General features: G+C 35.8%; 1 long non-coding RNA gene across 1 annotated transcript in view; it reads left to right on the forward strand.

Moving 5' to 3' along the window:
* The window catches only part of LOC118904081, a 127,522-nt gene that overhangs the window by 76,829 nt on the left and 25,778 nt on the right, over positions 1 to 24,915 (forward strand). The window contains exon 2 of the long non-coding RNA XR_005021928.1: positions 24,666 to 24,846. This is a non-coding gene — a long non-coding RNA (uncharacterized LOC118904081). The remainder of the gene's footprint in view (positions 1 to 24,665; positions 24,847 to 24,915) is intronic.

Consider the following 24,915-nt stretch of genomic DNA (forward strand, 5'->3'; position numbering starts at 1 on the left):
TGTGTGTAGTTATTTGAACAACCACAAGTGATATGTTCTTCATTATCTAACAACAACAAGTGCTCCAGAGAACAGTTTGTCAGAGGTGATCAACTTCTCTGATAATTAAAAAAATGCAAATTAAAACAACTATAAGATATACTCTATAAAAATCTAAAGGCTTTATATCACCCAAACTTAACCAAGCATAGGAAAGCATAGGAAAGCAGACTCTTTGCAAACTCTGTTGTGAGAAGGTACTTTGGTACAACATCTTTGAAGGGAAATTTAACAATGTCTATCAAAACTAAAAATAAAAACTAAAAACTAAAAATAAAAACTAAAAACTAAAAATAAACCAAAAATGCACAAACCCTTTCACTGAGTATTTTTATTTCTAAGATTTTTTTCTATATAAATGTGCAAAGATATATGCAAGAATATATATGCAAGAATATATATGCAAGAATATATGCAAGAATATACATTGCAGCTTTATTTATCACAGAAAACAGTTAGAAACTATAAAAACGCCTATCAGTTGGAAACTGGTTAGATAAATTAGAGTATACTCATACTGTGGCATGTTACGTGGCCCTTAAAAATGAGACAGGTCTATACAGACTACATGTTGGGAAATATGTTTTTAGGTGATTAAAAGTAGGTTGCTGGGGACTTCCCTGGTGGTCCACTGGTTAAGACTCCATGCTTCCACTGCAGGGGGCGTGGGTTCAATCCCAGCCGGGGAACTAAGATCCCACATGCTGCATAGTGTGGCCAAAAAAAAAAAAAATAGGTTGCTGAAGTATAGTACAATCTTATTTGCATAAAAATGGTAGAGGCGTGTGTGTGTGTGTGTGTGACTAGAATATTACCAGAAAGATATTTAAGAAACTCTTAAAATTAGCTTCCTGGCTAGAATGTGTGGGGAGGTTTGAAGAGGTAGGAAAGGAGACTTTTACTTTTCACTCTGTGCCTCTTCCTACTGTTTAATATTTTTTTGCGTTTTAAATTAATCTTTAAATAATGAATCATTTCTTGGTTTGAGTAGTATATAATAACAAGTTTATAACAGATGTGAAATCAGAATGTACTGTTTCCATCACTGTCACTATAATTCTATACATTATGTGTTTTTTTTAATTTTACTGATATGTGATCTGAAATATTTGAATGTCTTCTGTATTAACCTGTTTGGGTTGTCATAACAAATGCCACAGACTGGGTGGCTTAAACAAGAAACATTTGTTTTCTCACAGTTCTGAAAGTTAAAAATCCAATATCAAAGTACCAGTGGGGTTGGTTTCTGGAGAGACCTATCTTCCTGGCTTGCAGATGGCTGTTTCCTCACTGTGTCCTCACACAGCTTTTCCTCTGTGTGGTAGGAAGAGAGAGATCTCTGGTGCCTGTTCCTCTTCTTATAAGGACACCAGTCCTAATGGAGTAAGACCTCACCCTTACGACTTCATTTAACATTAATTACTTCTTCAAAGGCCCTATCTCCAATTACAGTGACATTGAGGATTAGGGCTTCAACATATGAATTTGAGGGGGACATAATTCAGTCCACATACCTGCTGAACATTTAGAATATTATAAGTGACCATGTGTCAATGATAACTAACATGCTTGAAAATGTGACTTAGAAAGGCTACTTCATAATATAACTCGTAATAGATTAGGGTAAAAGGAACAACCAAGTTATCAATTACATCCACTCACTTTAAGCACAGGATGTTTTAAAAATAATTTTCAGATATGTATTATCTTCTCTATCAGTTGCTAATGCTTATTAAAAACATGACTTTATCTTTTTCCTATTTATTTTAAACATCATAACCCAATTGCTACCATAACCTCTACAGTTGCCCAACAGGATAATAAGTTGTGGTCAATTCTACATATGTTGCCTGTAGTTGGGTAGCTTGTGATAAATATATAAAAGGGGGATATAGTATTCCATCCCTTTGTTCTTCTGCTACACCTGAAGAGCAGTATTAAATTTTATCAATAATATTTTCACATATTCTTTTATTATATGGCCATATAAAAGTGATGGTCTTATAAATTTATTTAAAACCCACTATTTTTCTTTAGTGAGGTACAGCTTTGGGGGCTTGGGTGAGTACTGGAAAATCATAAAGCCATGTGAATATAAGCCTAGCATAAAAATATAGTTTTTAAACTGACTTTATTTTCCTGAATTGAAATAGAAATGAGAGCTCAAAAGATGTCATAGTACTACATTTGTGAAAGGTGAAAATTTGATCTATTCATAACAATTGGTTGATAAGTAAATTAAATAAAAAGGAAAAGGAAGATGAAGTGTCAATGAGAAAGAATAAACATGAGTGATTTAGAGAAAACATATAGAAATATTTCCTGATACGTAAGGCTATCAAACACTATTTTGGAAAGGGTGGCAAGGAAAAATCCTTAGATGTGATTCAATGAAACTGGAATGCCCGCTCTAGTATTAGAGAAAGCTTGTTAATTAGGATAACTAGAAAATGAGTTAATAGTGTGTTAATAATGAAAAACGTTCTACATTTAATTAATAACTAAGATAAAAACTAAAGAGGACTTGCAACATTTATATCAAGACAGTCCTGTGAAAGAAAACTAAGAAGACAATTCTACTTTTCTAATCTAGAGCTGCTGCTAAGTAAATATAAAGATTTACTCAGAAAAGCAAAAGAGAATGGTCCCCAAAATTATTGCTAAAGAAAATGAAGCGTCATCAGAAACCAGGAAAATAAGTGTTAACTTGAAGTCTGAGACCACATAGCTCAGTATGTTTCTATAATTGTCTAATGTCCTTTAGGAACTTGTGGCTAATTACAAAAAAAAAAAAAAAAAAAAAGCAGCTCCAGAGCGATCTTAATTTGTTTTCTGTTTAAATAGTACAATCTATTAGCTTTCAATGTCTGACTTGAAAGAATTTTATTTTTTTTTTCCTGAAAAAAGTCCTATTCTTTACCATAAAATATGACAAGTACAAGGTCAAATTCAAAGGTAATCTAATGACATGCCCGACTATTCTTCTATCTAAGTGAAATAAAACAGACACAGGCTCTTTTATAAGGGACCTAATATAATAAACCTAGTAAGCAGGGAACCATTTCATTTAGCTTAGTTGTTCTGGCCTTGATTTCAAAGGTGACCAGCAGTCCTCGGTGGGTGGCAAGGTGGTAACTGAACTGCTTCTATTTGCTGGTCTCCATAATGTCTTCTCTCACAGTGTTTTTCGTACTGTACACCAAAATATCCTCAGGTTTTTTCCTTTTCCTCTCCTATTTGGTAACCACATAATAACAAATCCCCAGCGAAGACCAAATGAATGTACTGTTATTGGCCATGATTTTCTCTGCAATAACCTAGAAGTTTACATTGTCCTTGTGCTAGTACGTTTTGCTTTTGGTCACCAGGTCTTACAAAATAATTTATACTGAACTAATAAAAGCACATTAAAATAAATGGTGTGCTGTGTATATACTAGGTTTAAAAAATCCTTGACCAATATGGTGCAAACAGTTGGTGCTAAATAAATGTTTGTTGAATCAATGGTCATTATGGAAATGGGGCTGTTGCTACCACTCTCATGAGTAGAAGCACACTTTTTTTTTTTTTTTTTTTTCTAAATTTTTATTTATTTATTTATTTATTTATGGCTGTGTTGGGTCTTCGTTTCTGTGCGAGGGCTTTCTCCAGCTGCGGCAAGCGGGGGCCACTCTTCATTGCGGTGCGCGGGCCTCTCACCATCGCGGCCTCTCTTGTTGCGGAGCACAGGCTCCAGACGCGCAGGCTCAGTAATTGTGGCTCACGGGCCCAGCCGCTCCGCGGCATGTGGGATCCTCCCAGACCAGGGCTCGAACCCGCGTCCCCCGCATTGGCAGGCAGACTCCCAACCACTGCGCCACCAGGGAAGCCCGAAGCACACTTTTAAATTGCACCCTGTTAAATCTCCTCTCATCTCTACTGTCCTTGATATTGTCTTTTCGACTCTGCTGTCCATCAATATTCAATCTATATTGCATGAGGACCACTGAGACCAATGTTCTGTCATTATCGTGAGGAGTGGTTAGGCAATGTGTCACAATCTTAGACAGTCATGGCTTTTTTTTTTTTTTTTTTAATGATAAATGTTTTTTGTTTTTTTTTAATTTATATTTTTGTCTGTGTTGGGTCTTCGTTTCTGTGCGAGGGCTTTCTCTAGTTGCAGCAAGTGGGGGCCACTCTTCATCGCGGTGCGCGGGCCTCTCACTGTCGCGGCCTCTCTTGTTGCGGAGCACAGGCTCCAGACACGCAGGCTCAGTAGTTGTGGCTCACGGGCCCAGCCGCTCCGCGGCATGTGGGATCTTCCCAGACCAGGGCTCGAACCCGTGTCCCCTGAATTGGCAGGCGGATTCTCAACCACTGCGCCACCAGGGAAGCCCCATGGCTTTTTTTGAATTGATTTTAATAGAGTTCTGACTTTAATGGAAGTTGATCCTTACTTTCAGAATTAACTTCAGCTAGTTTTGCTTGTGATTTAAGATTCCACAGGAAATTACTCATTCTTCAGAAGCTGATAGTATTGAAAGTCAGTCATGAAATGGTGTATATTAAAGCACTTTGAACTTGTAAAACAATATACCAATATTAATTGTTATCATTATTCATTTTTTGAATCTGTGTCAAACACTGTGGAATATTTTAGTCACCAATATTTTTTCTAAAATAATTCAAAATCACAGACGAGAAGATTATACCAGCAAAGTGTGTCTGTTGTAGAGACAAACTTAGAAAATAAAGAATTTTTTTTTATAAATGCTAAATCATGCAAATAGTTACTTTATTTTTTGTATTATAACAACTTTAAGGAAGATTACATTTATTACATGTTTTCCACGTGAGGCACTATGTCACATGCTTTAAGTACTTATTTAATCCTTTCTACAATCATAAAGTAAATACTATTACTATCCTCTTTTACACAAGAGGAGCCTAAAGCTTGGAGAATTGAAGTAAGCTAGCCTATGTCATATGACTGAATAAGGCAATCTAACCTCAAAGTCTTCAGTGTTAAGTACAAATTAGTTCATTTATCCAAATTTACTTGTTAACCAACTGCTATATTCCAGGCACTGTGTTTTTTGCAGTCTGCAGTTTCACGGTGATGTAGGTAGTATGCCTTTCTTTATTTATCCTGCCTGGGGATAGAGGGTGTCTCAAGCCTTTGGATTAGTATCTTTATTCAATTGAGAAAACTTCTCAGCTCTTTTCTCTCCAAGTAATGTCGGTCTCATCCTCTCTTAACTCCCCTCTGGGAATCTAACATATACTAAAATCCTTCATTCTATGATACATATCTTTACCTTTTCCTCTATATTTTCCTTCATTTCTCTATGCTTTGTTCTGAATAATTTTTCTGATCTACATCAGTGGTGTTTTATGTCCTGTTAAATCTGTCTGTTGGATTTTAATCTCGATTTTTGAAGTTTTCTGAAAAAATTTTAAAGTGGCATTTTTTCAAACCTTCTGTGTCACTTTTTATAGCTCTTGTTCCCTGCAGCTATTTTCAAACTTGCCTTTTAATTGCTTAATTACGGCAGTAGTAGTCTCAGTCTCTCTGACAGATAATTCCAGTATCTGAGGTCTGTAGACTTATCCTTTCTGAATAATGTTTCTCCTGGTATTCACTCACAGTTCTTTGTTTCCTCATATACTTAGTCATGGGGATTCCTTGACATCTAGCATGGAGGTGCCTTCTTCCCGGTGAATACATGTTAATTTCTGCCAGACCCCTAGTGGCACTGTCTAGAACCATCACAAATCAAGATCATAGATTGAAGAACCCAGGACCCCCAAAGTAGTGTACGGTATAGGCTGCAAATCCCTAAAAACTATCAGCAACAACTTTTCTAAAACAGGTTGTTTTCCTCCTCCCTTTTCTCACCTGCTCTGTGATGTGATGTCACAAGATGGAAGGGTAAAGTCATAGTTACTATTGATTCACTTGTCCATTGAGGATTGGGACCTTTTGGGGATCCAGCTTAATATAAGTATGATGTCCTTTTACACTCCCTTACTTGGAGACCTTTGAAGAGTCTACCAAAGCTATAGGTCTAATTTGATGGAATACAAAATACCCTTCGGTCAAAGGCAACTTAAGTACCCTATGCTGTACTTGCTTTTCTAGAATGCCAGTTTTTCTGCAATTTTATTCTGTAGATCTTACTATCTTAGATCGCCTCTTAGATGCTTTTAAGAAAACCTTTTTAATATGAATTTTTGTTGTTGTTTTCAGCAAGACTTCTCTGAACAATGTAACCTTTTTTGAACCATTCAACATTCAATAATGTAGCCATTATTGAAAATAGAGACCCTGTAAATAACAGGGACAAGGTTTTTTTCCTAATAGAGATTGCATTCTAGTCAGAGAATCATACTCAAAAGAAGTAAGTAAAAAGACAAAGCCATTTTGAGTTGTGATAAGAACTATGAAGAAAATAGACAATGAGCTGAGATAGATATTAGTGTAGGGATACAGATGAAGGGGGCATATTGTCTAATAGCTTACTATTTTTCTTAAATTTAAAGGAAATTGAAAAATCAACAATAACCTACAAAGGAATTTTAAATTACATAGAATTTAAAGTTAAATGCCTTGTGACAAATGACTTAAGCAAAGTATGATGAGGGTATAATAGTAAGAGGTCTGAATTGGGAATGGAGTTTCAGGGATTGATCCCACGTGTCATTTACCTGCTGAGTCGTCTTGGGAAAGACATCTAACCTGTTCAGTTTAATTCAATCACTAATTAACTGCATAGTTTTTGGTTATCTATAAATACAAGACACTCTGCCTGGCACTGGATGGAAGTTGTCAGGGAAAGTGAATGTGAAGGCAGGCAAAGTGTGGTTCCTGCACTTTCTGCAACATGGAGCTACTATAAGGTTAAAAAGAAACTGTACACATAAAATTTCATGTGTGCTAAACTGAATTCTAATCTCGTTTCTGTAGCTTGTTTGACCTTGAGTCAACCAAATGATCCAATAGCGCAGATTGAGGTAGTGCCACTGGGCTCTCTGGAACATTAAGTGTTCTGTGGCTTTTCCTTTTCACACTTCTACCCCTCACTCCTACTTTAGGCTGTCACAGAACAAGGGAGGAGGGGAGTTTTGAACCTTCATTCTGAAATCAATCAGAAGGTTTCTGCTTTTATCCATTCTAATAGTGGGATTCCTGTAATGTTTCCTGATCGTAAAGAATAGTGCAGCTAGCAAACAGTTGAAAACCTGTTGGTTTGTTTGTTTGTTTGCTGAAAAAAAGTAAAAGGTTTATGAAACTGTGTAAGACTGGTTTTCATCATGGTGATGAAAGAATGATGGGGGAACTGCAGAATTATTGCAAAGGATTTTCACCTGGAGGCATGTACCAAACATTAGCCATTGGCAGAGCATATAGGTGTTAAGCAAAGGGGGAAAAATATATCACACACACCACACACACAAACACACACGCACACACATGTGTGTATGCATATATATATATATATATAATAGAAAGACAGATAATTCATATAAAGACATGCTATTTTTATTTTTTTAATTTTATTGGAGTATAGTTGCTTTACAATGTTGTGTTAGTTTCTACTGTACAGCAAAGTGAATCAGCTATATGTATTAATATATCCCCTCTTTTTGGGATTTCCTTCCCATTTAGGTCACTACAGAGCATTGAGTAGAGTTCCCTGTGCCATACAGTAGGTTCTAGTTAGTTATCTATTTTATACATAGTATCAACAGTGTATATATGTCAATCCTAGAGACAGTCATGCAGAGTGAAGTAAGTCAGAAAGAAAAAAACAAACATATATGTGGAATCTGAAAAATTGGTATAGACAACCTTAATTATAAAGCAGAAATAAAGACACAGACGTAGAGGACAAATGTATGGATACCACGGGGGGAAAGGGGGAGGTGGGATGAACTGGGAGATTGGGATTGGCATATATACAATATTTTGATTTTTAAAATACAAATAATTCATGCTCGTCTGGGGAAAATTCAAACAGTACAATAGGTGTTAATGTGAAAAAATAAATGCCCCCTTCGTATCACAGTCATTTCAAGGTATTGTACATTTTTCCAGAATTTTTCCATATTCTTCCCAATAGATTTTTTGTGTAGCTTTTTGTACACAAAGGGAGTTATACTTCATGTTCCATGATGCAATCTGATGTTCTCTCTTAATATATCTTGGACATTTTTCTATATCAGTACATATTGATCTACCAGCTTCTTTTTTAGTATTGTGAAGTATTTCATTATGTGAGTGTAGAATAATTTATTTAACCAATCCACTATGGGTGGACATTTATTATGTTTTCATAACCTGCCTTCAGTTGTTCTTCTATAACAGCGATGCTGCCACAAACAGCCGTTATACTACCAGTTTTGAATAGATGTGGGAGCTGCTTTGGCAGCTGCTGGGCCATGCATTTTCTCAATCAGGAGATAATTGGAGTACAAATACTCATGAAAATTTTTGACACTTAAAGGAGATCCTCATGTTAAAATCATTTGGTAACTACTGAGTTAGAAATTTTTTTTAAGCTTTAGTTTAGCATATGCTGTTTTGAAGTATCCAACAGGCAATCAAATTTGTTAACAAATGAGACAAATGAATGCCCTTAGCTGGAACTCACCGAAATTGATTCATTGATGCAGCAAACTGGTTGTTTGAGCACTGATTCTGTGCTCAGAATTGGTGATACATGAATAAGATCTGGTCCTGTGCTTGTAGCACTCGTGAGAGACAGTCATGTTAACATAAATTGCAGTACAATGTAGCAAGTGCTATCACAGAAGAGCTGCCCTGTGATTTTGCTGATTTAATGTAAACACTGAAAATGATGAACTAGAGCCACTGCTCTCTCTACCAATGTATGCAGTCATTCTTCAGGCATTTTCAGTAACTGTTCAATGTTTTCTGCAGAAGAAAAAAAAAGCAACAACAAAAAACAGAGAATTTGGCAAACAAGCTTCAGTTTTCATGTACTTTGCAATAATTTCCTATCTGTGGCTCACACTTTTCTTCTAAAATAAAGGAGGATTTATCTTTCTACTCTTACCTCTCTATCAAGTCCACTGCTCCTTTATTTATCTTTATGTGCCCTTTGAATGCATCAGTGTTTATCCTTGCAGAAGTCTGTCTATGGAAAAGTCAGACTAACGCTTGACAGTTTCACCACATATTTCACTTTCTATCCACGCTGAATGCTATTTAGTGACTTCTCTCTGACCAGAAGATGCCTGTTTGGATACTTTCTCTGGAAAGGAGAAATAGAGACTATCAAGAAACAAGTATTTTCCTGTTGTCAGTGAAGTTTGGGGATGCATCTAAAATAATAATAATAATAATAATAATAATAATGGCTACCATTTACTAAATTCTGACCACCGTGATAAGTGCTTTCTTTACTATACTAATCACTTTACATATATCATCTTATTTAATTTCCATAGTACTCATTATCTCCAATATATTCATGAGAAGCATAATGCAGGGGAGAAGGTAACTCACAAAGTCGTATACCTGCAAAATACAGAGCCAAGCCTTGAATTCAGGTCTGTCTGATTCTACTGTGCATACTTTCAACCATTACACGACACCTCTACAATTAGAGGTTGTTTTCAAATCTGGAGAGTACTGATATTTCTAAACCACGTGTTAAAAGCACAAAATATATACATCTTGCCCTTCACAACAACCCACCCCCAGAAAAAAAAAAACATTCCCTGGACTTAAAAACAAACGTCCTGCCTGGATGCAATGAATAAAAATAAAGTTTATTTTAGGAAGGAGGTTTTGAAGATATTTGAGATATTTAAGTTTTATACCTAACTTCCCATGAAATTTTGCAGCCCTAGGGTCTTTATGGATACTAAAGTCTCATCTATTTTTACCAAGTCTACTAGATTATGCTGGAGGAACAAGCTAAGGCTAACAAAGAAGCTAGCTTGACAGATAAAGCCCCAAGGAAGCAAAGAAATAGATAAATAAAAAAGTTATCTATATTAGAGGAGTATTAGTCTAATCCCACATCCCAAAGTGCCATACTTGGATTAACCAATCTCTCTTAGATAAGCAGGATATAAATTAGCAGTGGAAGACTTGGTCCAACCTCTCTGCTGGAAGCATATTATTGAGACCAGGCCCAAGTATTCAGGAGATACATGTTAGACTACAATCTTGAAATCCACTGGGAAAGTGTGCCAAGTGGCACAGTTTCACGTTATAGTTCAGCCTCTCTTGCTTATACCATGTGGTGGGGGAAAACCACTTATGTTTCATACAGTCAGCCATCTAGTATAGACCATGCACATCCCTGAGTTAGAAACTCTTTTGCAAAATCTTGCTATAATCAAATCCATCTCATTTTATTGATTCATAATATTATTCTGAAAATGAACAAGAATAGCTTTTTGTGCCCCATCCAACTGAATCATGCTCCTTTGATAACATTGCTTTCCTCTTTTATTGTTTGTACACATTTTTTTGATTGTCTGATAACATTTGCACATGGGAGTGTAAACTTCAACAATGTTGATGTTTCCAAATAGTTATAAGTTCCAGCTGTTGTCCTTTTCTTTCCAGTGGAGATCTAACATTACAGAGGAAAAGAGGAAGAAAAATATATATATGTGACTAGTTCCCTAGTCTCTCATTACAGAGAAGATAAATTGGTTAAAATGCTATTAACAATTACATTTTTAATGAATCAGAAATTCTCAGCAAGTAATATTTAAATAGTTTTAGTTATCTTTATCATTTTAGGGTGGGAAGGAGATCAGTGATTAAAACCTGGATATGCAGAAAGTTCAGATACAACACAAAATTTCATGCCCCAGAAAAGTCATTGTACATATGTAGAATTTCACAGAAGACATTCTCTTGAAATTTAAGAACGTTCATAAAGTAAGCACCAATGATTTCATAGGTGAGCCCCTTGTTAGCTAAACAGTCTCTGTTCTTATTGCTCTCTAAATGAAATCTTATTCCAGCTTAAGTTTTGGTAAGAAAAGAGGATTCTGCAAGTTTCTTCTACTTTTTTAATTACTTGAGAATTATTGTCTGTTTTAATTTAGCAGTAAGGAAGAAACACCAATTGGAGGCCTATATGATTCAAGAGGTAGGACGATGCTGTTACCTACCTCCAGCATTTAAAATGCTTATACAATCACTCAGCCAAAGTTTAAAATTGAAGAAGCCTGTACCAACTGGGTGCATAAGGACAATAAACAGCGATTCTACCCCTTTTAATAGATATATATCAATCGACCAATTAATCATTGAACACCTATTATGCTATACCACTGTCCTGTTCATTTTGAGAGTCTTTATGAGAGTGATTTCTGAGAATTTTTTTTTTAACCAACTTCAGGAAACATCTTAGTTGTCCATGAAGTAATTAAGTAGCATCATTTTCAGCTACCTGCTCAAACTGACTGTGCATTAGTGGATTGTCTGTTTAGGGGAATAAAACCCACATAATTTTGTCCAGTTTTAACTTTTAAATTTAAAATAAAATAAACTCAAATATATATTATGCTTAAATCTCTATAAACATCCCCCCCCCCCTCGAAAATAATCACTCATTCAACCATAGAGAAGAAATAATAAAATAACCAGGCTTTCTCTCTAAAGGATTAAGAACAGATTTTTTTTTTTTTTTTTTTTTTTTTTGCAATTCCAACAGTAGTAAACTAAACAGAAACAAACTGGCAACAAAAGACTTAGTAGATGACACAGTTCTTTTCAAAACAGGTAATCAAATTAGTCTACCCTTCTTCTTTCTCAAATACCAGTGAAATCTAGCCTCCTTTTTTAACTAAATGAGAAGATGACTATCTCCCTATACCATAGGGTTATGGTAGGATCCTCACTGTTTTTCTTAGCCTGGTGCTTTTCCCATTGACTGTGTCATCCGCAAACAGACTACACAGCGTCTTTGGGAAATTGAGGTCAGGAGGGAATATGCCACTCTGCCTGCCAGGCTCCCTAATATGTTATTCACCTGCTGGGTACAGAAATTTTTCTCCAGAGTTCAACAAAGATAGTGCTTCCTTGATTAATCACATACGAGTTCCTGCACTCAAGGGTCAATGGGTGATGATTCCTTGATACACAGCAAGAGAATCCACCATATAAAGGTGATATTCCTGCTGCCATCAACCCTCTGGTGTACATTGTTCTAATCTACAGGTTCTAACCACAGCCAACTTGTTTTAATAAGACTACAGAAAGGGACTCTGAAACTACAAAAACTACTGTAAAAAGTAAAAAATTTCCTCTTGAACTCCCTAGTTCCCTTTGAAACAAAATGATAACTCAGTTTTTTTCTTTTAAGTCGGTCTTGTTTTCTCCATTTTCTTCAGGCTGCTCAGTATTATCCTTCATATCTTTCCATGAAATGGTGTTGTCCATAGAGCATGCCTACTCACACAGCTTGTACCATGTCCCCAGTATGCAACCGGTCTTTATGTGATCTACTCACCACCACTACCCCCAAAGAGTCTTGTCAAAGGCCCGTGACTTTCATTTATTCATTTGAAAAATATTTACTAACTATCCCACTCTATGCTGAATACATTTCTAGGTGGCACTCATTTTTCAACCATTTTTTAAAATGTGTAATAAAAATTGTGACATGTATAAGATAAAAAGGTTCATTCAGTTGAGGGAAAATCTAAACAGCAGGTCTCATCTGTTCAGAGGAATCTGGGAAGAGATGTTCTTGGTAACAAGAAATTAATTCCAGAATAATAGCAATAGAAAATAAGGAATCTAGTGGAATTTGCATGACACTTTTCTTTAATGATAATACCTCCTGTTCTCATATCAAAAGTGATGTTATCATCAAGGAGTTCAATAAGTGGTACTCTTGAAAAGAAAAAATGGACTTAAAAATAAGAGTTTCCAGAAAAAAAAAAAAAAAGTTTACATATATGTTTGAAGTTTATGTCTTTTTGTATTTTGGTAACTTATCTACCGCTCCTTCCTAAGATGACAGAGATTGTAGATAGAGAAAGTCCAGGTCTTTGGTTTTTATCAGAAGATCTGATTAAAGTACCTTATTTGGTAGTTAATAATTGATGGATAGACCTCATGTCCTGTTAGCTCACGAGAGCACAGTGAAGCTTATGGCCCCCAGAATCAGACATACAGAATACCAACCCTTTTACCACGAACTACTAGATGTATGATTTTAGACAAATTACAGCAACTTTCGGGACCTACTATTATCTAGGTGGAGAATTAGACCTCTTCTTCCTTTTCCTTCATTTCTTCCTCTGACTCTTCCATTAAAATATCATTCTCTCTCTACTCTCTCTCTCTTCTCACTCATGGGCACTCTCACTAATTCCCTCTAATGGACAGTTATGTAACATCTTCCTATTTTAATTTTATTGTAATAGACTAGTAGACAAACCAAGATTACTATAAAATACTTATAGACTTGTGTAATATCTGAATTGAAGGTAAACATGGCTTTTAGCAAAGATTCTAAAAGTCCATGTTAATATTCTACAACAATTTTCAGACATTCTTCAACAGTGTTGAGACTTCAATACGTGTTCTAAATCATTCACTGTCTTCTCAGCATAGAAATTACTATGTTAGTTTATACCACAGAGTACACAAATAGCACTGAATTTTATGATGGTTCAGTAACAAGCCTAAAACCATATACAAGTATTTTCTAAGGAATGCCCAGTCTGTGATGGGGAGCATGCACAGTCAAAACTAAATTTCACTGAGATATTATCACTTAACACCACAAGAAAATTGGAAGACTGAAGTCTTCTTTTGGCTTTTGCCCATGATTTTGTGTCAACTTGGAATCTGGTGATCTATTTTGGATAAGACAAGACCTGGATTCAAATCTATTTCCACACATTCAGTACACTCTTTGGGATACTGAAATATAGTACAAGGAATTGAAGTAAAGTAATATATATAACTTTATACAAAATATCTCACATTCTCAAAATAATACTAGAGGCTGTTTTCACAAGGCTTTTTGCAACTTTCCAATAAGTTTAAAAAAATCAGTTGGGTAATCTCCTCCTCTCACCAAAAAAGTCATTGTGGAATCATGATTATGGCGGTAAGGGAATTGTTCTCATATATAACACTTTTATTTCATTTCTTTTTAAAATCCAATCAACTGTTACCTCATGAAATGTTATAAAACTTTTGTCATCTTCAAAAAGATTATAATTAATCTGAGGTTATAAACACATTTGGAAAAATTTTCCATCTTTACTGTAATTATCTTGAAGAAGTTTGAGATGAGACTTTAAAAAGTTTTCACCCATACATTAAACAATTTTGAATATTGCTCGCTTTTACAGAGCACAGACCAAAAGGAAATACACTCTCAGCTGCAGTATAAAAGATTTAGGCTAGAGAGAAATGGCCTCTGGTAGTTTTTACATCATGGAATTTTTTTCTTATCAGTGGAAATCACAGACCTTCTGTGTTAAGGGCTTCACAACAGAATTTTCGCCTTTCAAATACAATTTAGGTTTAACACTGTTTTGAGATAAGGTGTGAACTGAGTGACACCCTAGTGTCTTTTGATCCCTCACCTTGAAGGACTACAGGGGACCATAATAGCACCAATCTTGAGTGGAGAAGTGGAACCAATTTTGCTAAAACATCTGAAATATACTCTTCCTAAATAGTAACACCTGGTCATACAGAACATCCCAAGGAGTCTTTGTTCCCAGGAGATTCCCCAACCCAGTTTTTTGCTACCCGAGAGGCTTAGATAATACAGCTGGGGTCAGAGAAACGCAGCCATGGGTCCAGCCTCTGGGCTGTTCTTTAAATAGAATTGCTTCTCTGACTCTCCTTACTCTCAAGTTTTGAATACAATGCAATTTCAACCATTCCTATCTACATTTTTCTGTTAATTAAAAATAACAAATGACATTGTTGTCTGAGATGAGTTAATGCTCTCCGTGGTAGATGACACCAGAGCTTGAAAATCACTGACTTTGGGGAAAGGAACTCTGCTCCCCAATCAACAACATCTGTGATACGAAAAGGGGACTCTAGAGGTTAAGACCAATTTAAGCTTGTCAGTCTCCAGGCAAATGTCGTGGAATCTTGAGAAACGGCTTGTGATGAGGGCTGTGTGAAATGGAAATAAGCTCAATCTACCTTCTGGTTTGGATTGTTGAGATCCAAACACTGGGATTTTTACATTTTTATTTATTTATTATTTTGGGGGGGGTTGTTTTTGGTTACATTTGGTGTAAGCTCCTTATTCCTTGTCTGGTGTCACGTGAAGAAACGTGCACTTCTGTGAGATGTATTTTCCTCCCTTTTCAAGAAATCTTCATGGAAGAGAAGTTCATTGCTACCATCTGTACTTGGTTTAAAAGAGCTTTGATTAATAAGGACCACCCTATTGTACACTGGTTTGACATGTGGAAATATTTGTACTTCGTTCCTGGTGAGAGAGATTTCAGAAAGGACCTGGTTTGACTTTCAAACCCACATTGTCAATGAAAACCAGCCTCCTGAATCTGGAGCTCAGTTGGAACATGCAAAGGTGTTTTATCCTCCCCTTACGCCTCCCGCAAATACCAACACCTGTTAGAAATGAGGTTGAAACGATCCTGTTGGAACTCGAGGACAGAGACCCAATTCCGACCTAAAAGAGGCTCTGATGTATGGCGTATAATGAGAGCTGGAGACTGCCCACAGCTACACATAATTATCATTCAGATCATGAAAGAAAATGAAATGATTCAAGCAGATAACAGCTGTTTTTATTCTGCTTTTCAAAGATTCTCTTAAACAACCTGATCTCATTGCTTTTATTTAAGGGTGAACACCCAATTGTAAACATAGGAGAGATGCATTCTCATGATGTCAGTAATAAAAGCATGTATAAAGCAGCATGTGTATTCTGGAAAGCTAACTAACCATTAAAGCCAAGAAACATAGTCTGGCACAAATCTTATTATGTGTCCAAGAGGACTTGATGGTATGCACATAAAAAAATGTAATGAAACAGTGGGAAGGAAAAGAGATGGGAGGGGAAGAAGCCAGAGAGTTGGGGGTGCACAGTTTTATATCTAGGAGATGATAGCAAAATTAGAGAGAGGCAAAGCTGCCAAGATTATGTGAGAAAAGGGTGAGCAGAGCAGTAGAAATGCAAGAGGTTTGGTTTCTGTTTCTCTTTATATTACATTACAAAATCGCCTCTTTGCATTTTGACCGGTTTGTTATAGATAATGAAGCTGCTACACAAGTCACACACAGGAAAAAGGAAGAAGTCCAGTCTTCTTTTTATCAGGACTTCAGATCTCATTTGGGGCGAGGTACATCTATTGTGTTTGTAATTGCTGTGATCATTATCATAAGCATTCAGTGTAGCTTGCTTGAGGAATTCAGCACCACATACTGCTCATCAGAATTTTACAAAAATAAAATGTTTGTAAGGGAATTTTGATAGAGTAAACCTTATACAAATCCAGTGTAATCAATATTCATCGTAATTTTTGATTTTTGCAAAAATACAGCAAATAAAATAGGCAATCTGTCCTAGATACACTGTATGATGACAATGCTCATTTTTAAAGTTTTCTTCTTATTTCACTATAATAGTGAAATATATTTCACTATTATAATAAAATAAGATACATATTTATATGTATTTTTATATTTATATATATTTAAATATATATAAATTTATATATATATTTATATATATTTCATCCTTTATGAAATGGGTCATACGTATTAAAGTAGAAAGAAATTATTCACTTACTCAACTTGATAATAAAAATTTTTGTCTCTGAGGAAAGCACATATATATATACATACATAAATATATGTAAAGTTTACACCTAATGTTGGTTTATGACCCACATAAACTATAACATTAAACTGAAAGATGAGTTCAACAAGCAATTTAAAATTGGGAATCTGCCGTTCATGGGCTTAAACTCATGCTTTAAAAAAAAAGTAGAATGCAAAAAATGTCAGCTCCATAGATTTGCTGATAAAAAATTCCTGTTTACCTGTGCATAAAATACGACTGCCCCCAAGGGTGTGCAATTTTACAAAGGCAAATTAATCTCTTACCTGCCCAATACTCAAACTATAATGTACTTCAAAATTGAACAATATAAACCACTAAATATGAGATTGTTTTAGATAGCCCTGCTAAAGGAAAACTAAAATGCATGGTTTGAGGCCCTAAATTATAGCTGGATTTTCTGCTCTTAGACATTCATTAGTTTATGTGGAAGGGGCCAATGAAATAAAGTAGCAACATCTTGTACCATTATGACTTTCTATATCTTTCAATCAAGTAGCAAATGATGTGGAGGCTTAACGCTATTTTGAAATGGCATTCCCAGCTCTGCCAGGAACAATGTTCAGATTGAACTGCAAAAAATGTTCATCAGTGGGGCTTCCCTGGTGGCGCAGTGGTTGAGGGTCTGCCTGCCAATGCAGGGGACACGGGTTCGAGCCCTGGTCTGGGAAGATCCCACATGCCACGGAGCAACTAGGCCCGTGAGCCACAACTACTGAGCCTGCGTGTCTGGAGCTTGTGCCCCGCAACAAGAGAGGCCGCGACAGTGAAAGGCCCGCGCACTGCGATGAAGAGTGGCCCCCGCTTGCCACAACTAGAGAAAGCCCTCGCACAGAAACGAAGACCCAACACAGCCAAAAATAAATAAATTAATTAATTAATTAAATTTTTTAAAAAAAAGTTCATCAGTATAAAAAATGCTTATTCCATGGGCTTGTGTTTAAATATACCAGTAGCGTGCATGCATGCATATGTCCACGCACACACACACAAAGTGATCATTCCTAATGACTTAAACTAATATTCTCTAAAATTCTATTCATTATGGACTATGGCTCTGTCAGTTTTCCAGGTTGCGAATTATCTGGATTACAAATCTCTGTTCTTTTTCTTTTCTCCTACGTACCAAGGTGGGATCATTCTCCTGCTCACTGGTGTATCCACAACTCAAATACAAGTACAAATAAAAGGAGATTATAAGGAAGACACACACCACCCTGGAGAGAAACACAAAAGAACACAGATTTATATTGACTAGCAGGTCTAGATATCTGAGGAATAAATGGTTTTAAGCAACTGACCAAAATAAGTATTTTGAATCTGCAAATATATCCTGAAACACAGGAGTTGCATAGGTTAGGCAGCTGCATAGGTTAGGGCAGGCCCAGGGTACAGCTCTGAAATTCAGAGGATTGTTTCTATATATGGCACATTAGGTAGCCGAATGGCTATGAAACATGAATTTGGATGCCAAATGAATAACAATTTTGAAGGCTGAGTGCCGAATGACTTTAAACATCTGTGAAGTGAAAATATCCCTGAACCTAGGCATGCTACTGTGCTGAAAACAATTACTGTTACTGATCATTTTCTTGCTTTAGATAAAGTGTATCTCTTCTCATGGGAGCAGGTGTACTGATGGCCTTGTGAATCGTCATTCATCAAATCACAAATGGACAAATACACCCCTTTTTTGGTAAATCCACACAAAATCACAACTTCTTAACATCTCAGAGAAGAAAACCTGTAATTTGTTACCGAGGAAGGATGAATTTCACCTTCCCACTTCTCCAGGATTTGTAGTAGTAATCCAAAATCAAGTGAGCAGAGACACTTTGAAAAGCTGCCCCTTTACCCCCTGCCTTTGGGATATTAATGACTACAAGATGTTGAATGCATATTTGAGCAGTAAGAAGAACCTGCTTCCCAAAGGGAAAAAAACTGGGAACAGACTCAGAGTAACAATAAGTTAGTGGGCAGGTCTAAAAAGCTCTGAACATCAGCACGTCCCAAAGCTTAGTTACAAAGCTTAGGCTATTGCAGGATCTCTACATCAAAGTCAGCACAAACATATTCTTTCATTATGACCTTTAGAACATGACTTACTTTTCACAAACAGATATTTTTCTTACATTGGATTTATCACATGATGCTAATAATTAACATTCCGCCACTGTCTTTTTTGTCCTCGCCATAAAATGTTTTACTAGGTAGCTTAAAAAAAAAAAAAGAAATAAAGAATTAGAGCAGAGGGGAGATTTGTATTTGAGACCAAGCATTGAATTTGGGTTTCTCTTTAAAGGACGGGGTAGAAGAAAAATGGCCTGCTTTCAAAATGCTTATTTGATTTTGAAGAGCACTCTTGCCTAGGTGCCATCTTTCCTTCCTTTACTTTTCTTTCATTTGTCTCACTTTTCCTCCACATATCCATGATGCAGATTAGCACAGGCCTCCAAGCCCCAGTCATCAAAGGAATTAGGTCAGACCCAGAAGAAATCAGGTTGCAGGCAAGAAAGAAAAAATTTAATAAAATAGAAGCTATGGTAGCCTGGAACTTCCGTACTCCTTCAGGCAGACTAAGGTGCCCTGGCCTTAGAAGTAACAGTATTAAGTAATTGATATGTGTGGAAAAAAAGCAGAAAAGATGTTTGTGAGACCAAAGATCTTAATAGTATTAGCAACATGATGTATAAGCTGAATTTATTTATTTAACCTGTATATGCTTGGGTAGGCTGGGTTCTCAATCTTAAAGCAATATTTGCAATTAAAAGTAATTCCAGAAAAGATCTAGTGCAATATCTGTCTTCCTATAATTTATGGTTTTTTAAAAAGCTGTTTTGTATTTGTATTCCATGTGAGATTAGTGGTATTTTAAAGCCTATAATATCTATCTACAGGAAATTCATTTTATGTTAGCATGTTTAATGCTTATTTACTCAAATAGCATTCATTATATGATCTGCTTTTGTGTTATTCTAAAGAAAAAAAAAGAAAGAGATTTTGAGCTTCCCTGGTGGTGCACTTATTGAGAATCTGCCTGCCAGTTCAGGGGACACGGATTCGAGCCCTGGTCCAGGAAGTTCCCACATGCTGCAGGGCAACTGAGCCCATGCGCCACAACTGCTGAGCCTGTGCTCTAGGGCCCACGAGCCATGACTACTGAAGCCCCTGCACCTAGAGCCCATACCCCACAACAAGAGAAGCCACCACAATGAGAAGTCCGTGCACCACAACGAAGAGTGGGCCCCGTTTGCCACGACCAGAGAAAAGCCTGTGTGCAACAACGAAGATCAAATGCAGCCGAAAAATAAAATAATAAAATAAATTTTAAAAAAAACAAACAAACAAAAAAGAAAGATTTTATTAAAAATGCCATGCTTAGTTTATTCTCCAGATGACCATTCTAGTTAGCATTATTACTGCATCCAAAATGATTGGAGGAGTAATTCAAATTCAACCTATCACATTATCCAAGGGCATTCTATGAATAGCTGCAACCCAGAGCAAGTTCTGGCAAAGACACAAAGGCAGCCATTCAGAGTCAGCAATAACATTCAAGAGTGTTTTCCAGAGGTAGTGAATGCAGATGAGAATATTTATATGTTATCTCTCAAACTGTAGGAAGTATTTGGGGAAAGATATTTTTCACAATCCTTAGATTAGTCATTACATATTTTCTAAGCATTTTAAAGGGTTTTTTTTGGATGATGGAAAAAATCTTTGGGTGATGCTAGTCACATTTATACATGTCATCCCATTTAATCCTCCAGACACCCATCAGGGATATGTTGGTGTCATTAGTAGCGCCATGAGTGATAAAAAACTGAGGCACATGCATTAAGCAACATGACCAAGACTTCAGAGTTGGAAGGTAACAGCGACAAAATCTGAGCTCAGGACATCTAACTGAAGCATTAGTGGCTTCTCTATCTTGCAGCAAGCAGTTTTAAGTTTCAAAAAAGGTTAAATCTCTTTAGCTTCTGAATGTAGTAAATCTCAGTTTCTGATAGCTCTTATACATCCCTTAAACCTGTTTATTATTATCATCACTATTCTTATCAATAAGTAAATTTTAACAAAGGAAAAAATATTATCCTAGCTAGCATATATTAAAAGATTATTTTATGCCAGATATACATAACTGTTTCATGTATAAATTAACTTAATAGTCACTATGAGATATAATATTATTTGCAAATATTCTCTCCCATTCAGTAGGTTATCTTTTCCTTTTGTCAGTGGTTTCCTTTGATGTGCAAAAGCTTCTAAGTTTAATTAGGTTCTGTTTGTTTATTGGTGTTAGAGAGTGTTCTAATTTCATTCTTTTACATGTAGCTGTCCAGTTTTCCCAGCACCACTTATTGAAGGGACTGTCTTTTCTCCATTGTACATTCTTGCCTCCTTAGTCATAGATTAACTGACCATAAGTGTGTGGGTTTATTTCTGAACTCTCTATCCTGTTCCATTGATCTGTGTCTATTTTTGTGCCAGTACCATACTGTTTTGATTACTGTAGCTTTGTAGTATAGTCTGAAGTCAGGGACTGTGATTCCTCCAGTTCTGTTCTTCTTTCTCAAGATTGTTTAGGCTATTTGGGATCTTTTGTGTTTCCATACAAATTTTAAAATTATTTGTTCTAGCTATCTTCAGAAAGAACACAAATAACAAATGTTGGCAATGATGCAGAAAAAAGGGAACACTTGTACACTGTTGGTGGGAATGTAAATTGGTGCAGCCACTGTGGAAAACAATATGGAGGTTTCTCAAAAACCTAAAAATAGAACTACCATATGACCCACCCAACAATTCCACTCCTGGGTATATATATATGAAAAAAAAACAAACAAAAAACATTAATCTGAAAAGATACATACATGCCAATGTTTATAGCAGCATTATTTACAATTACCAAGATATGGAAGCAACCTAAGTGGCCATCAAAAAATGAGTGGATAAAGATGTGGTATATATCTACAATGGAATACTACTGAGCCATAAAAAAAATTTTGCCATTTACAGCAACATGGATGGACTTGGAGGGCATTATGCCAAGTGAAATAAGTCAGAAAGAGAAAGACAAATACTGTGTGATAGCACTTATATGTGAATCTTAAAAAATACAACAAACTAGTGAATATAACAAAAAAGAAGCAGACTCATAGATATAGAGAACAAACTAATGGTTACCAGTGGGGGTGAGGGACAATATAGGAGTGTGGGAGGGACAGATACAAACCACTGGGTGCAAGATAGGCTCAAAGATATATTGCACAACATGGGGAATATAGCCAATATTTTGTAATAACTGTAAATGCAAAGTAAGCTATAAAATTGTATAAAATTTTAATTTAAAATAAAGAGATATAATATTATCCCCAATTTGAATAAAGGAAAATTGAGTCAGAGAGATGTTGAGTAATTTCCTCCAAGTTATCTGCTAGAAAGGAGAAGAACCAGGATTTAGAAGTCTGGTTCTAGAGCCAGTACATGTAATCACTAAACTCTATTGCCTTCCCAGGTCATTTTTAATTGAGTCATTGTGTCCTGTTATGTGTAAAGGGATAGAATTTTGTTAAATGACTATATTTTGAATGTAAAAGAATACCAATTATTAAGGACACATTCTGCATACATCATGTCTTTCATCTAAAATTCCTTTCCTCTTCATCATCTACCTAATTTTTCTTACTTGTCTTTTAAAATTCAACTTTAATGTTAGCCTTCCCAGACCCACCAGTCTGATTTAGAAGCCCTTCTATCCTCATTGGGTAGTGCTATCTTAGCATCTATCACAATGTGTAGTATTGATATACTTAACTTTCTCTTCAACTGAACTCTAAGCTCCTTGAGGGAAGGGACTCTGTTTTCTATGTCTTTATATCACTAGTAATGGTGCTTGTCATGCAGCCGGTACCCAAAACAGGTTGGATTTATGAATGGATGAAAAAATAAAATTATGCATAAATACTTTGTTGGTATAGATGGATGACTGGATGAAGGTTGGATGATGGGTGGATAGATGGAAAGATAAGAAATTAAGTGACATATACACATAGGAAATGTATGAGTCAGCCCAATGTATGTGCTAGCTTTAAATGGACAGAGCTTCTTGGACATATTTATTTAAAAAAAGATACTTTTTTTAACTGACTCATTTTCCTACTTTATCTTTAAATACCATTCTTTCTTCTATTGTTTCCCTTTAATAGACATTAATGGTGACTCGCAAATTAGTGATAAATTTGCTCTTGGAAATTTTCTCTACTTTTTTGTTATATATACATCAAAGCTTTGATTTTACTCCTCTAAGTTGTGCATCCTGGATACCTTTGGATAGAGGCACTGTATTACACTCCCCTGCTGAAGCCCTCCTTTCTGTCCACCGTTTGCCTGGCAGGTGCTACTTGAAGATTTGGCCTCTGTTACCCCTACTAGATTTAGCAATGAAAGCAGCATGAAATCTTAAACTTACTGCCAAGTGTGAGTCTTCTACTTCAGAACAGATATATCATCCTGGTCCTAACAAGGAACAGACCACATAATATTCCCAATACCTTAATAGTATGCCACTCCAAGCATCAAATTATATTTACCTACCTGGCAGAACAAGAAAAACAATGGTTTCCTCATTAATAACCACAACGTTGTAAGAAAACATTAATTTCACCTAAAAAAAGACATGGAAACTGCAGGCTACTGTCGTGGATGCCTTTGTGATACCATTTATGAATATAACACTCTGTTAAGAATGCAATTACTGAAGAGACGTCTTGCCATGAAAGATTTGGGGTTGTTTATAACCAGAGAAAAATTATCCACTCCTTTGAGAGTTGCATCAGACAATTACTAGTCAAAGCTTAAAAATATAAAAGCAAGTAAAGATTGGCCTTTTACTTAAAGTCAGTAGTTCACTGATTTTTGTCAAGAAAAATCATACACTAGACTTTTTTACACTATCAGACAGCTTTTCATTTGTGATGTAATAGACTATTTTCCACAGTGGTATAATTTAACCATTCATTATTTTATCATGTATTTATAGAGAGCCCACCATTTGCCAGGCACTACGTGTAATATGTTTTCTGACTAGCAGTTAAATATCTTTTTTCTCTCTTACTGGGTTTCTGCCTCCAATATAAACTAGCCAGGCAAAATCTCCAAACAAAATAAAATTGGGAGCAAAATATACATGTGTGAGTATATTTTAACTGACAACCATAGCAGTCTCTCAGCTTACATAGTGCTAAATACTAGAGATTTGAGTCAGCTAAAGAATATGTAAATTCAAATTGTTGTTGGTTGCTACTGAATGGCATGCCATCTTCTGGTATGTTAATCAGAAAACATGCAAATTCTCCATTTGACTCTTGTTTTAATTTGTCTTAGTCAAATACGTGTTTAAAAAATTTAAGTGCACATTATGGGAGTATGTATATGTGTATATATTTATGTATATATGTGTATAAAAAATTAAAATAGTATACATATATTTAACTATGATGGTGTGTTTGCTGCAAAAGTGTACCAAACCTATTTAGCAAGGGGGGAAAAATGGAGCCTCTAAGCCACAAAATTTAAGAAGTTTGTGAAAGTGGCCTGAAGACCTATCAATCAATATACAAAACGCAATTTTTAAAGGCTACCAACACAACCTTTAAACCAAATTGAAAATTACAAGTTGGAAAGTGTTTGTGGGTTATCAAAATATTCTTTAGATCTGGCTCACTCTGTGCTGTCTCATACTCTTGCAAGTCCCATGGGATGCTTCTTAAACACATTTCACCTTTCTTTCTTCAGTTTCAGGGTAGAAAGGGTCCCTTTAACTCCTGGGGACAGTAAATCACAGATTGTGTGGTGGTTCTCAGAAGATACTTAAAGGACTGAATTGGATGCTCTACATAGCCCCCTTGCCAAAAGAGTTCGGAAATGACTTCCAGCTTCCCACAGTAATAAAATGGCACTGTTTGGCATCTTTAAGGTAATAAAAGTGAATTTTTTCCATTCTAGTAAATGAGAAGAGAGGCCTGGTTGTTTTAAAAACTGATTA

The sequence above is a fragment of the Balaenoptera musculus genome, chromosome 1 (assembly GCF_009873245.2).
Source record: "Balaenoptera musculus isolate JJ_BM4_2016_0621 chromosome 1, mBalMus1.pri.v3, whole genome shotgun sequence".
NCBI classification, from domain to species: Eukaryota; Metazoa; Chordata; class Mammalia; order Artiodactyla; family Balaenopteridae; genus Balaenoptera; species Balaenoptera musculus.